At 36.1% G+C, this 15,243-nt stretch overlaps 1 long non-coding RNA gene across 1 annotated transcript; it reads left to right on the plus strand.

The window, feature by feature from the left end:
* Positions 1-447: 447 nt before the first annotated feature.
* LOC115925411 lies at positions 448-2,230 on the plus strand. Its single transcript, XR_004064696.1, has 3 exons — positions 448-542; positions 982-1,124; positions 1,670-2,230. It is a non-coding gene; the product is annotated as an uncharacterized LOC115925411 (long non-coding RNA).
* The last annotated feature ends 13,013 nt before the right edge of the window (positions 2,231-15,243 follow it).

Genomic DNA, 15,243 nt, shown 5'->3' on the forward strand with positions numbered 1-15,243 from the left:
TCTTTTTTAGGTCATTCATTAGGATTAAAAAAAAAAAAATTATTTAAAAAAAAATCAACACTCAAAAGGGGGGGGGGGTTCCAGAAAAACATACACATAAAAAAAGCTCAAGGGGGGGGGGGGGTTAACCTGCGTATGCGCCTGACCCCTATTAATTCTTTTAATATAGACTATTAGAGATTTTTTCTTCTCCAAATTGTGCAGTTCATGATGATAAATCTATTTGTGTAAGAGAAGACCCCTAGTCCACAATTATGTTTACTTATGTAGTCCACTTCTTCTTGTCTGTGGTCCATTAAATTGGAATGTTGATTTCCACACCATATTAAAATTAAGGCCAACCATGACATGAAAAATAGCTTTCATGCCAGATCTATTTTTTATTTTGTTAAGGAGAAAGGGACGCCTTGATTGTCATATTGATTTTGTTTTCTTTTTGTTCCAACAGATTGAAACTTATGAAGAGCTTGAAGGAGTTAACTGATGAGTAGACATTACAACATTTCTTATATTTGCAAGATGAAGCTGAAATTCCCATGCAGGTAACATTTTCAGGATATTTAGCACACAAATATTAAACGACCACCTATTAATTCACTAAAAAGGAAATGGAACTAAGTTTATGTTGCAGGTGTATATAGTGGAGGGGATATTTTATTCTAGTTCTTCCCTTTCTTTGTTTACAAAGGGATTTGTCCTTATTTACAGGAGGTCCTGTGTGTAGAAGAACGATGTCTAATGCACGTTCAAAGCACTACATAATAATAATAATAATAATGATCATATATGTAGGGTATACACAGGACCCCTCATTACTTTTTTTGTAAGTGGTCCTTTCACTTCTTGAGCAATGAAGATGAAGAAGAACACAACATAAGATTAATGAAAGTCTCTTTATAGGATGTATCATGTATTATGGTTGATATGTATCTATTATTATCACTTTTTAATTGAAGTACCTACATTGTTTTCTCTTTGTAGGATGATGCTTCTCTACAGTGGAGGATGAAGGCATGCTGATTACAAACCCAGCAGAGGAACAAAGAACAGATATTGGCAGAATCACTATATCTAGAGATGCGGGCCTACTACACTTCATACGAGCAAGTGTGCTAATATACAATGTAGGTACCCCCAATAAACTATTGTAGAACACATTTCATGCAGAAAGTTATAGATCTGACAAAGATATTTCTCATTGTCCGTTACTTGTAAAAGAATACTGAATATCACAATTGTGATTTAGATTTAAAATAAAATATTTATATAGATGAAATATAAGTCTACATTACGTATGTTTCAATATCATTATTTCAAGTACATTCTCTGGTCCAAGTTGTTTGGTCATTTTATGTCCCATACTTAACCGAGTATTATTCAATTATGAGCACAAGTTCACAATACAAGTACATTGTACACATATTACTTATTTCATACCTTGTCTGATCCAAGCTCCAGCAGGCCTATCATCTTAATGGGATCATCAGAAATAATCTAAGATGTGGTCAGTAACTAGTCTTGTAGGAAAAATAGTTTTGGTTTGCCCACTATAACCCCAAGTGAATTTCAGTCCTTTATCATGTTGTCAGAGCAGGTATCAGGGTGTATGTTATTAGTCATTGTTGTTTTTCTTATACACTGTATCTTATTTCATTTTTCCATTCAACAGACTTGGGTTATCGTTACAGCCCTTTCTTCTGAAAACTAGGCTACAACTTTATTGATGAATGCAAGAGACATCTACATGGGACTACGTCTTGAAGATGCCACCCTCATATAATGAAAGAGGACAGTAGAGATGGGTTTAAACTTGAATATTTACATGATATTTATTTATTATTTGTATTATATGTTTGTAGAATACCACATTCAATAAAGCTAATGAATTTATCATCATGTCAACTTTCAAATGATCAAAGATAACTAATCATCAATGAATAAACATTAACATTTTAATAATGTCAACTACCATCTTATGGGAGGACTGGGCCGAAAGATTCTCCTTGAAATTTGAGTGATAAAGATCTACCAGTCTATATCAAAGATTGAATAATTAATGATATTTTAATTATAATTATACATGTTGAAATTCATTTACCTCTATGGACTTCTGTATTTTAGAGGATTTGTAGAGTATTACATTATTGCAGTATAATGCTGCTTCAAGTATTGTATGTAAGAAGGTTTGAAAGTCAACCCTCTAAATGCATTAAATATAGAAAGACATAGACAGACTGCCATTTCACCATTGCCTTTCGTATCCAAAGTACTAATTTTAATAGAATCATGTTTTGATACTTCTTAACTTAAGAAAACGGGGGGGGGGGGGGGTTGCAATCCTCTTCCTGGTGCTGTTTCTACATGGACCATGTACATAATGTAACTGGTTGCAAAAGTGTAAACAATATTATATTTATCATATGTTTATATTAGAAGGATTTAGAAAGTAAAAACGTTTTGAATTATAGCATTTATGTTGCTAGAAGTAATAATATAAGTATAATTGCAGTGTTTATTGTTAAGGGAAAGGGATGGTGTCCCAGTGAAATTAACAGTATACCAATGTAAGATTATTTTTAAAAAAATAAATTATTCTTTAAAATAAAAATTATGCAGGACATGGGCTTCCTAACTAAAACCCTGGTACCACTTCTGGGTTGTTGTTGTTGTTTTCTTTGGGGCTTGGGGGGGGGGGGTGGCAGGCAACCCGGCCAATTCAAAATTTCTAGTGTTAAATTCAATTGTCTTTAAAAAAAGAAATCATTTATGTCAAGATGAAATTAAACAATGTTTCACTTTCCTTTTTTTTCAAGTTGGAACATTTGAATAAAATGATTAACATACTTTCCGATCTATCTGGTCTCTACGTTAAAAATGTTCGAAGCTCCTCCAAAGGCTGCAAACAGGAAAAGTGAAGAGAATCCAAGTGAAATGTGGAGGGTAATGGAGTGAATATAGAATGGTTGATAGCGAGTGCATGCAAATGAGTGGTCGTACTTGTTATTACTTGTTATTATTATGAAAGTGAGACAGAAAGGAATTGCAACAGGTTGTTCAGTAAAGAGAACACAACTTGCAGACGATATTTTTCGAAAGATGGAGAAAGATGGAGAAAGAGAGAGACAGGGAATTTTTAAGGTCACGATGAGAGTGGATGGGGAAAATCCATCCACTGTGCCACATAATTTGTTTGTCTAAAATAAGGCAACTTAATACATCTGCATATTTAAAATGTATAATCATAGCCAGAGAATGTGTTGAAAATGGATGGTTATATCATTTTTTAGTCAAGAAAGAGATTTTCAGAAAAATCTAATGCTGGAATATTATTAAGTATAGGTGTAATGATGTAATTAGTTGGCGTAAATATTCATAAATGAATGATACATGCCATTAAAACTCAAACAACACAACAACGAGTGGAACTTTAAGGTCCACTTCCCAGATGCATCCTGGGTACACCAGCTGTTTTACTGGTGATCGATAATACACGTTCGAGCGCGTATTTCAGCTAACGGTGATCGCATCAGAATAATCCATGCTGATTCGCTGAATCACTTGCGTTGCTAGCGCGCAGCGTGATGAATAAATTACCCATAATTCCGTACAGTAGATTATTTGACCTCTCTAATTACGCTGATACGCATATTGTCTTTTACCATGTAGTGAACATCATTCCAGTACACTTTTCGCGGGAAGCATCCTACAGAATGCATAATTCATAAGGCTCATGAATTATGCAAGGGGGCTTATTTTGGCTTCTAATGGATCCGGACAAAATGGCGGAGCTTGGGGGGCCTGGTTCTTACGTACGTAAGCTATGCATAAACGTGTGTAAAATCTATATCTCTAGCTTGTCGGTTGCTATATTTCTGTTCGAGTTTTAAGTATTGTTTTCATTTTTTGCGCTGAACTTGAATTGAGCACGGTTTTAATGTCAATTTTTTTAAAAGAACTGTAATGTGTATACAATTTCTAGTTAAATAGGATCACAGTAATATTTAACACGCCACTACCCACACACAGAGCACACATTCCGATTGACATGTGACAACAAAAACAAACACCAGCCAGTCCGACAAATCTACAAAATCTTAGTTTTAAAATCTACTGTAAATTGCAATTTGAATTGTTTACCTGATGGTATACAGTACCATGTGTAGGAAGATATCTTGATGAGGTTTTTAATAAAAAAGTGAAGCAGATTATAACCGATTTCAAAGTAATTTTCATGGTCAGAGTAATTTCTTTTTTTAATGTGAGTGAAATTGGGTGTATAGTAGCAGTTGCGATGGATGAATGTTGATAAAGGACAGTACAGTATAGTGCATCGGGGTTGTTTAAAGGGTGACTAAATTACACATGTACATTTTGTTCATATTTGTTTATATTAATTTTATCTATTACGTTTGTTGTACCTGCTAAGCTCCACACTAAAAAAAAAAACACCTCCAGAAGCATATGAATTATGTGACATATAATTTAGTCACCCTTTAAACAAATGTTTTGAACATAATTGTGAGAAGATACCGTAAGTATTTGGAGTTGCGATAGTACATGTAATACACTCTTGTTATAAACAGCATCGTAAACTGTTTAAAAAAAAATGATGAAAACGTCTAAATACCTCAAGTTACAAGTTTGAAGAAAAAAAAAGAAAAAAAAAAGAAAAAATCATTTAAAATTGTATTTACATATCTTTAGGAAAAACAAACTGATGATCAGCAAAGAACAAATTTGTGGCATCGAGCATGGTTGAGAAAAAGTTGCGTTTGGAAAAAAAAAATTGTGGAAGGTGTGAAATATTTTTAGTTGGAGAAATAATTTCCTAATACATTCAACTTTGACATACTATGTTGAATCTACTGGGACAAAATTTGATTGAGATGTACATGGGTAAAATAACACTGGAAATTATAAGACAGCAGTGAAAAAAATACACGGGGGCTCAGGACGATTTAGTCCCCGAAATGCCAAAAAGAGCCCCCATAAATTTGCATAGAGTTCAATGCAAATTAAATTTTAGAGTGCTATTTTCATGCACGGGAGCTTGAAAAGTAGCCCCCGACAAATCAATGTTAATTTTTTCCCTGATCAATACCTTCGACTAATGCAACGTTTTGACTTCTGCAAGTTCATGCAAGGTTCACTTATTTACTCCCATTTACATTATAGTGAATTGGTCACATCGTTTCTGGTCTAAAAGAAATATCAATGTCATGGGTACAACATTGATAATGACAAACGTTGTGGCCATACAGAAATGTTGGTGGCTTTCATTAGCTGTTTTGTCATTTAGTTATGGAAATATTGATTTAAAAAAAAACATATCTATATCAGGCACAGCCTGATCAGACATTGTAGTTTTGTGGAGGTAGTCTATGGGGGAAAATAAGTCTGGCATTTCCGGTCTCTTTTAGGACCATGCAGCTCAGATTTTTTTAGCCTCCACGATGTTACCAGTAGAAATGAGTGAAGGCATTCAAGTTTTTCTTTGGAATCAATTCCTGTGTAGCTGTTCACCCTTGCATCAGATGCTAATACTATGCCAGTTATGTCGAAATTGGCATTTTTAGCTTTTTCTCTCTCCAACTTCTGCCGCAAAGTCAGCTGTGTTTCTAATTTGTCAATACGTCCCTCCCTGAGTGCACATTCAGCAAAGAAATTTTTTTTTTACTTCGCAGTACTCGTGATATTTCAGGGCTTTTTCCGCGGTAATATCTGGTTGATCTTGTGTACTGCCCAATGAAAAATAATAGTGCTCTGCAAGGGGGTTGACAACTTTCTTGAGCGGTGGTACATTTTCTTCAGCAGGATGCAAAACCCTTTCTTCAAGAGATGAGCTTGTATGAGGCATATCTTGTCTTCTCTTTCTTTGTGCCTGTGCTCTTTTTACGTCTGAATAAGCAGGCCTTTCCTTTGGGGGTTGCCTTGGTGATTTCGCTGTGGAGGATTGTAAGTTGTATCTCATTTTTCCGTTGGATTAGGCCATGACACTGTCGGTTCACTTTCCTTAAAATGTCTTGAACATATTCTATCTTGAGATTTTGGTTGCCAGTTTTTACCATCTTTGGCTTTCCTATTGATGAGTTCGATCCAGCTTTTTCGCCTCTCTGGATTTTTTCGCTCAAAAGGAAAGGGAAGCAGCTGAAAGGGCGGTAGACAAATGCAGCTCCCGTTCTTCTTTCCATGCAACTGACACATTTGGCCATACCAATGGGACAGTTTTTCCACGCTGTTCGAGCAGCCGATGATGGCACATATTCTTCCCATGATGTAGTTCTGGAAGATAAAATATGCAATAAACAAAATAAGAACCATGTAGTAAGGTAGATCTACTCTACAATTCCCCATTCCCCCCTGGCCCCCATACAAAAAAAATCTTTAATTTTTGTAGACCTAGATCTACTTCAAAATTAAGAATTGTTGCATGCACTGCAGTAACTAAGAAATAATCATATCATTATCCTAATAATGACAAGTCCGTGCACCGTTGGAAAATTAATCTTTTTTTTTCATCATCATCAACAACAACATCATCGTAGAAATATCGCAGATCAAAGGAATCATGAAACTTGATTATTTTGATAGGCATTTGGTTCCGGAGAAGCTGAGCTGAGCTGAGCTGCTAGCTGTGACTGAGTGTGAGGCCACTTTGCAGCCTCACCAAACACCGAACAAAATGACTTTCAAAATTGTTTAACAAAAGGCAACAAAAAGATTGTTGCTTTAAGAGCTGTTGAAGAATATTTGTTTTCATCTTGTTCATGTTTGATTCGAATTACTCACCGCGAAATAATTAAAACGAAGTCAAATTGGTTGAAGTCCGTATTTCCAGTAGTCGGTCCCACGCGTTTAATTTCATGTAAGTAATGTCACCATACAACGTTTTATACACAAGTACACAGTCCGTTTTTGCAACTTTCTAGGAAGAAAATGTCAATCAAAGTCATAGTAATAGCTAGTTATATTATTTATTATGACCAAGGAGATGAAATAGATTGATAAGAAGAAATATACAGCGAAATTTTTCCCGAAACAAATTTGTAGTATTGTCCGTTCGCGGGTTGAGCACGTTGATCACAGTTGGCAGAGCTATTCTAGTACGAATGACCTGACCCCGGAAGTTGATATCGGAGATTCGCGCAAGCGCAGACGATATCTGTAAACTCCCTTCAGCATCAGTATACGGAAGTGTGAGGTGATCCTCTTGAAACTTCCGGTCGTTAAATTGAGTGGCACTTCGTTCTCATAAACCTGAAACTATTTTTGCTCGCATGGCGGGTGGACGCACATATTAATTTTCAAACAATTTAGCAACACATCAAACATGGCTTCATCTATCAAAGACCAAATGGTAGAAGAAATCCATGAACTGCGACAAGCTTTGAAAACATATCGACCTGGCAAAATATCAAAAGGTGTATATGGCCGAAAAGAAGTGCAATTTCCCGAACACCTTTGTATTGGTACGTACATTAGTCATTTAAGATTTCCTTTATTTTATACAAATTCATCACGATATTGTAGTCGTTTTGCACAAATAATAGACCATCGTAAAGAATCAGTGTTAGATTCACTTTCACATCGATTGTAAATGATAGTGTCTGTAATAACGTTTTTTCACCCACTGTTGCTACTAAAATATTACATTTCTATATTATCTCCAACTAATATTATTTTGAATCCTGTTTAAAAAAACACACAGGTGTTTTAAAGAACAGGCACCTTACCTTACTAAGCTAGGGCATGTTGTTTGGTTAGAAAGTATTAACATCATGTGCTTTTTTTTAATTATACAGCAAGGAGGCTTCTTTTAGATTCGGTCAGGGAAGGGGGTAGTGACAAAAGAACCATTGCGACTAAGTAATAGGAAAGGGGTACCAGGCGCGGATCCAGGGTTTTCCAATAGGGGGGGGGGGGGGGGGGGAGGGTGGCGGATTTTTTTTCTCAACTCAACATACCAATACTGACAAGGTCATATTAGAAGCACTACACCGGTACCTACAAGCAGGTGTGTCGCTAGACCTTTTTCAGGGGGGGGGGATGTAGAGGCCACCCATTACCGAAAAAAGAAGCCACCAATTACCGAAAAAATACGTGATTCGTTGTACCGTTCTCGACTCTTAATCCTCGTCTGAGTTCAGTTCCCCCCCCCCTCCTGCGCGAAAAAGCACACAATTAGGCTAGTAGAAATGAACAAAAAAGAAAGAGATCTATTACACCAACCATGGATAAATCACGGCCGGGAGCGTCATATCATAGTTTTTTGTGATCGGACGAGGGGGCGTAGCGACCAAGCGAGATTTTGCAATGTTGAATGCTGAAATAATGCATTCTAAAAAATCCCTAAGCCCAATATGTACGTTCTTTTCGCTATATTTCTTTATATCTATATTTCATGGGGGACGTGTCTCCCTATCGGGCCCAGGATCGCCGCCCCTGTCCATGATTACTACAAACATGAGTTCAAATACAAGCACAAGCGAGTTGGTATGAGCTGAAGCCAAATGAAGGGCAAAATAAGAGTTGTGAAGCGGCCCCTTTACCGTTAATTTAAAATTTGACTGTTCAGTATAATTATAGCTTCTATTTAAAAGACATCCCAAATGTTGTGCCCATTTCAAATTTCTTACTAAAGAGTGATGGCCTTTGTAGCGCAGGGAATACTTTGAATCCGCGGCTCGAGATTTGTTGCGGTCGGCCCCCACTATTCAATAATGTTTCCCAAGCCTCCTGGAATGACCCCAAATCTCCCGATTACATTTCCCCCCTTATTTGTCGTTACTGTCACTTAGCGTCATTTACTTGTCTTCCCCCTTTCTCACCCGACTTTTCTCTCCCCCCCCCACCGACTCAGTGTTTTCTAGGGTACGCGCAGGGGCGGATCTAGGGGGTTCGGCGGTTTGACCCCCCCCCCCCTTGGGCGGCCAAGTGAAGAAAAAAAAAGGAAAAAAAAGGGGGGGAAGGGGGAATAAAAGGGGGGAAAAAAGAAGGTAAAACAGTAAAACTGGATCCGCCACTCGATGGGAAGTGTCTTGGCAGATGATTAGGAAAGACATGTAATCATATATGTCTCAGAGACATGCAGGTATGCAAGTAAACATTACAATAAACAATATTTAGCAAAAAGATGGTGCTATTAAAGCTTTACATGAAAATATATACATATCATTAAGATACTTATGGTTTTTAATATGCCCATAATTCACTTAATTGACATAATTCTGTCAAGCTTACCATTTAGTTGAATGAACGAGGTTCTTGACTCCAGCACAAAGGAAACGAGTTCTTGGGGGTATCATGGCCGCTCCCGGTGTCCTGCGGTCCTCGTGCAATGACAATGACGTGTCACTAGCAATGGCGCCTGCGTAGCGGATTGCTCACCTTCGCTTGATATTACATCACTGCTTTTGCTCTTATTTTAAGCATTTTGTTGTGATTTTCCCTTCTGCTTTTGCCTTAAGTTGTAGTCTCACGTACCCTTATCTATTCTTAAAGATATGGGATCGTTTGACGGATGTTTTCCCCAAAATTTGCTTTGATATGTCTGGAGCTCTCAAAAAGACCGTGTGTTTACCAGAAAGTCATTAGCACAGGTAACATAAATTGAGTGGGGATCAGATTAAAGATCTATTTAAAGATCTTGTGAATTTGACCCCATTGTAATGTATAACTTTCATTAAATATTGTTGCATGACAAGAGGAACAGAGAACATAAACAGCTGGGTCATGGAGAAACGAGAGAGAGAGAGAGAGAGAGAGAGAGAGACAGATAGACAGAGAGGGAGAGAATAGGGAGAGGAAAGCAAATTGAGAAATAAAGTTAATACTTAGCAGGAAATTAGACCGAAGCATCATGTATAAGAAATATAAGTAATATACCAGCTCGCAAATGAACTTGAATACACTACGAAAATGGCCCATTGAATAAAACCCAAACAAACCAGCGCTTAACAATAACATCGAAAAACAAAAACAAACATTAGATGACTCAATGGGAATAAGATTGCAAAAGCCCTTGTTTGTACTGTCTGTTGAAACGTTGTGAGAGCATGCAGATTTGAGATTTGCAGGCAATGCATTCCATAGTTTGGGACCTGCATATATAATGTTTTTTTTTGAGAAACTGACGTTCTTGCGTAAGGGATGTGAAAATCTGCATTTGATCGAGTGCATTTGATCGAGGTAGTGAATTGCAGAGTTAATGATACAATAGCATGTATGGGATAATGGCAAGATCTGTATTTGACAAAAAAACATAAATATGGCCAGTCTAAATTTATACAAATCAAATAAATTCACAAGTTTTAATCAAGTAAATAAAGGATTAGTGGAGCCACGGAAGGGCATTTTACAAATTATCCTAACTGCTCTTTTTTGCAATTTGTATAGTCTCAACATTTTTTCTTGGGAAGCTGAGGCTTAGGCAATAGGAAATAATACACTAGTGTACCGTGTGAATCAAAAAAAAAGTTTACACCTAGAATATTGCTAATTATTTCAAAAATCATCTATGAACAGTAAATTATTGTACATCTTATGAAAGAGGGTTTTATCCAAAATCATTTGGTATCATTTTTGTGTAGTATGTGTTCACGCTTGTATGTACAGGAGACTATGTTTGCGAGAGTGCAAAAATCGACTTGCGCCGAAGTGGAGCCTCCCGTATGTATTATGTAGGGATTAGCGCAGTGAGAGAATGAAGTGAATGTATCAAATGAAATGCATTGCATATGAGTTTTGCAGAAGCAAAGTCACACACACACACACACACACATGCGCACAAATGTTCGTTTATATTTGATGTTCGATATTTGATATGTGTGGCATGATTAATTTTGTTAGGGATGTTATTTGGATCTGCAAAAACCGAATTGATACCCAAATCCCAATTGTTTTATTAAAACATCACATATTAAAGCAACTTTGGCGCAAGTAGATTTTTGCACTCTCGCAAACAATGCTTCCGGTTCATTCAAGCGTGAACACATACCACACAATATGATACTAAATGATTCAGGATAAGACACTCTTTCATAAGATATATAATAATTTACTGTTAATAGATGATTTTTAAAATAATTAGCAATTTTTTAGGTGTAAACTTTTTTTTGACTCACACTGTATAGTAAAGAGAAAACAAAATGTTTTTAGGCAGGAAGTTAAGTATGTTCATAACACCAATATTACGTGAAATTGTTGTACATATATAATGTACATGGTCATGTCAACGCAATTTGTCATCAATTTGAATTCCTAGAAATGTTGTGTTAGGTACTATTGTGATTTTGGAGTCATAATTGGAAATATCAATATTTCTTTTGTTTGCATTTAGTAGTAGCTAGTCAACTTTGAGCCAACGGGCGACATATACAAGTTCGTGGTTTAGAGTTTTAATAGGGGTTACTTCATCTTTGTTTGATAAAGAAATAATAGTCTCATCTACAAAGAGGACATAACTGAGTTTGAAAGAAGATTTATGAATATAATTTATAATTATTCGAAAAAGTAGGGGGCCTACATTTGACCCTTGCGAAATTCTGCATGAAGTGTTTTGCATATAAGATAGGTTTTTATTGCTAACAGTGAACTGTTTTTTGGTCATCTAAATAGCTTTGAAACCATTTTAAAGGGATACCACCTGATGCCTAAACAAAATAGTTTTGCTTATAATATTTCGTGATTTGAACAATGAAAGGCCTTAATTTGAAAGGTCCAAAAACGCACTAATAGATATATATTTAGCATCCATATCTCTTGTGATGGTATAAATTAATTCATTAAGAGCAGAAGAGGTTGAGTGTTTAGACCTGAAACCAAATTAATTACTGAAATGCAACTGAAATCTTTCAATGAAAGAGACAATTAAGCCAATTAAACATGCATTTCTCAAGAATTTTTGAAAATATAGGAAGGAAATAAATGGGCCTATAATTTAAATATACAGGTAAGATTGACCCTTCTTAAATATTGGAATAACCTTTGCAACTTTTAACCCGTTCAACTCGGGGACCGAGATTTCTCGGACCCCGATGTATCTACTCACTAACGGGAACAGAGATTCCTCGGGTCCGAGCAAGGGCTATTTTTATTGCATAAAAGCACATCTATTCACCTTTTAAATGCTATATAAATTACTTGTATACAAACCTTGAACCCTTGGCTACATGCATCTCACTTTTACCGACTGTGGTTGCGTAATTGTTGGTTTATTACGAGTTTAGCATGAACATGCATGAGTCCTCTTTCAGGATATTCGTATTGAAACACATGCAAGACAGTTTACGTTATTTTCATAGATTTTCGGATTCGTTGGGTCTACTATAGCTAGGACTGTGTAAGCCCGACATCATGATTTTACAAGCAGCTAATTCCACACTCGCTCTGGATACCTTTATACACTGCACGCGCGCTTAGGCCTAAAATAAAAACTTGTCGATTGCCCTTTGCGACCGACCCAAAATAATCTGAAAATCTTCGGTCGGCATTTTAATTTAATTTAATTTTTTAAACCGTTTAAAAAAAGATAATTGATTAATAAATACAAAAATATGTATTTTGTTTGTTTAAATGGGATATAAATGCATAACACAAAATTATTCCAAAATTATCACTCGTGAAAACAATGGATAATTATCATATAGCTCCGTTTAGTCTCATTTGAGAACGCCCCCTATCGGCAGAATCAAGCAGCAAAACACGTACGTTAGCCAATGGACTTTTATCCAACAAAAATCGTTAAAAATTCATGTTTTGTTTAAACGACGTACGTTATCACTAGCTTTTTCATTGGAACCCTCATGTCCCATTGACTTTTAAAAGTTCACTTACCGTAATTTGATCAAAATAGGTAGCAAGCTCGCCATTGCCTATATAACACATGTACAACAAGTCGAACTTTGGACTCAATTTACCACGCGACTTTAAGGTTATAAGTCAAGCACACGAAGGATAAGAAGCATGAATTATCATAGATCAGTTCTGATTTGTTCATTATGTCCATTTCATCCAACCGTAATTTATCCATTTAGTATAGGCAAGCATTTTGCCGAGGTAATCAAAAACATGAATATTCATGAACACCATGGACTATTCAATTATTAACAGAGGGGTGCAATTGTGCACCACATCAAACTCTCCTACTTTCAGTCAAGTATTTCATTGTATTATTTAGTTTGGTAGGTTTTATTTACTTACTGTTTAATTATCAGATATCAATGATAGTTTAAAGATATGGAAAAGATTCTTGTAAATTATATTTAGCAAAGCAATCTCACATACAAAATCACTATCAAGTGTCGTCTGATCCGACGATTGCCGTCTGCTATATACGCGAACTATCCTACGTTTGTGCTGGCAAAAATCAGACAACCAGAGCAATATGGGGGTGAATAAGATATCAATGGAATGATGACGCTGAAACACATGTATTAAAGCATTACAAACTGATAAATATCAGCCAAAAGAGGGCGGGAAAAAACGAAAACAAAAACAAAAACATTCAAATCTGAAAAATATCGGTCCAAAGAGGGCGACAAAAAAAAAAAATTTCCGACCGACCGACCCATGTTTTGGCACCCACAGGGCAATACAACCAGTTTTTATTTTAGGCCTTATCGATCGGTATGGTCATTCACGCCTATTCACGGTATCGGGCCTATTATTGAAAAGCTTATAATAATTATATAGAACAATCTCGCTCGAGCTAGCGCTCTCGGCCCAGCTCAGGTCACGCATGCGTATACAGGGTACCGGGCCGGCCTATTATTGAGGAGATTAGTTAGTCTCGATATAGTCCATCCCATTATTTCAATTCAAGGTTGTCGGCTATTATTTACTTATCGTGCCATAAAGTGTCGGGGTTTTACTGATTAGTACAGCTTTTTGATTTTCATGATAGTTGGTTGCACAAATCGTCCCTATTTTCACGAAGTGACGGATGAGCGCGCAATTAAAAGAAAGGTAGTTTTGAATAAAATCGCTTTCAAACTTTCAAACTATAATCTCAACCTCTTTAATGTTTTAAGGGCAAATAAATGTTATATCCTGGGATAGAACATATCTCAATGTTTAGTTCTATGTTTAATTATTTCAATAATTTCTTATATTTTTGGGGGAAATGGGCTGTAAACATAACCGTCACTTCTCTCGTGGATGGAATTCCCAAAATGGACACTAAATACGGCAAAACGTTATGTTTAATTGATGTACAGATAAAATAACTCAAACTACGAGATAGAGTACATTTTCTTCTTTTTGTAGCTGCTTTTTAGGTGGTCTGTTGTCAACAGACCACCTATTGATTTCGTCAGAATTTTCTTTCTTTATTATTATTATTATTAGGTGGTCTGTCAATGACAGATCACCTATTGTTTTCGTCAGAATTTTCTTTCTTTATTTATTAGGTGGTCTGTCGATTTCGACAGATCACCTATTGTTTTCGTCAGAATTTTCTTTCTTTCTTATTATTATTATCAGGTGGGCTGTATCTAATACAGACCACCTTATATTTTTGTTAAAATTGCCTTTATTTATTATTATTTATTATTAGGTGGTCTGTCAACGACAGATCACCTATTGTTTTCGTCAGAATTTTCTTTCTTTATTATTATTATTATTATTATTATTATTATTTATTTTTATTTATTTTCACACTTTTTTGTTAACAGGATAACTCAAGATCTGTTTAGTCAATTTCGTTCAATTTTGGCACAGTCATAGGTCATTGTCATGAGACGTTAGAGTAACATTTTCAAGGTCATCAAGTCTTCATGACGTCATCCAGGCGCCATTTTGTGTTTTTTGGGGTACTTTTTACTCATGATCATATCTTCAAAACGGAAAGGCATTTCTCATTCATATTTATCACGATTAAGGTCAATATCCGCCCAGTCAATTTCAGGACAGAAAACGCGCGCGCATGCGTACGTCCGCGCGTAAGCGCGCGCGCAAAAAATAAAAATCTTCCAAATCGTCTCAAATTCATTTTGCATACGTTTCAGGACATTTTAAGCATTTTGCAAAAAAACGCGCGCACACACATGCGCGCGCGTTTTCGCGCGTAATTGCATCTTCCAACATAGAATCGCCAATTTTTTTCTGTCATCATATTTGGCACATTTTTCCAAGCATTTTGATACCTTGTTCACCTTTTTCTGCCCATTAATAACGGAATGAGCGTCCGTTTAAGATAATTTCCGTGCGTGCGAGCTCTTGTAATACATAGCATACATGGGCAAA

This window comes from Strongylocentrotus purpuratus, unplaced genomic scaffold (genome assembly GCF_000002235.5).
Source record: "Strongylocentrotus purpuratus isolate Spur 01 unplaced genomic scaffold, Spur_5.0 spur5_scaffold_18, whole genome shotgun sequence".
Taxonomy (NCBI): Eukaryota; Metazoa; Echinodermata; class Echinoidea; order Camarodonta; family Strongylocentrotidae; genus Strongylocentrotus; species Strongylocentrotus purpuratus.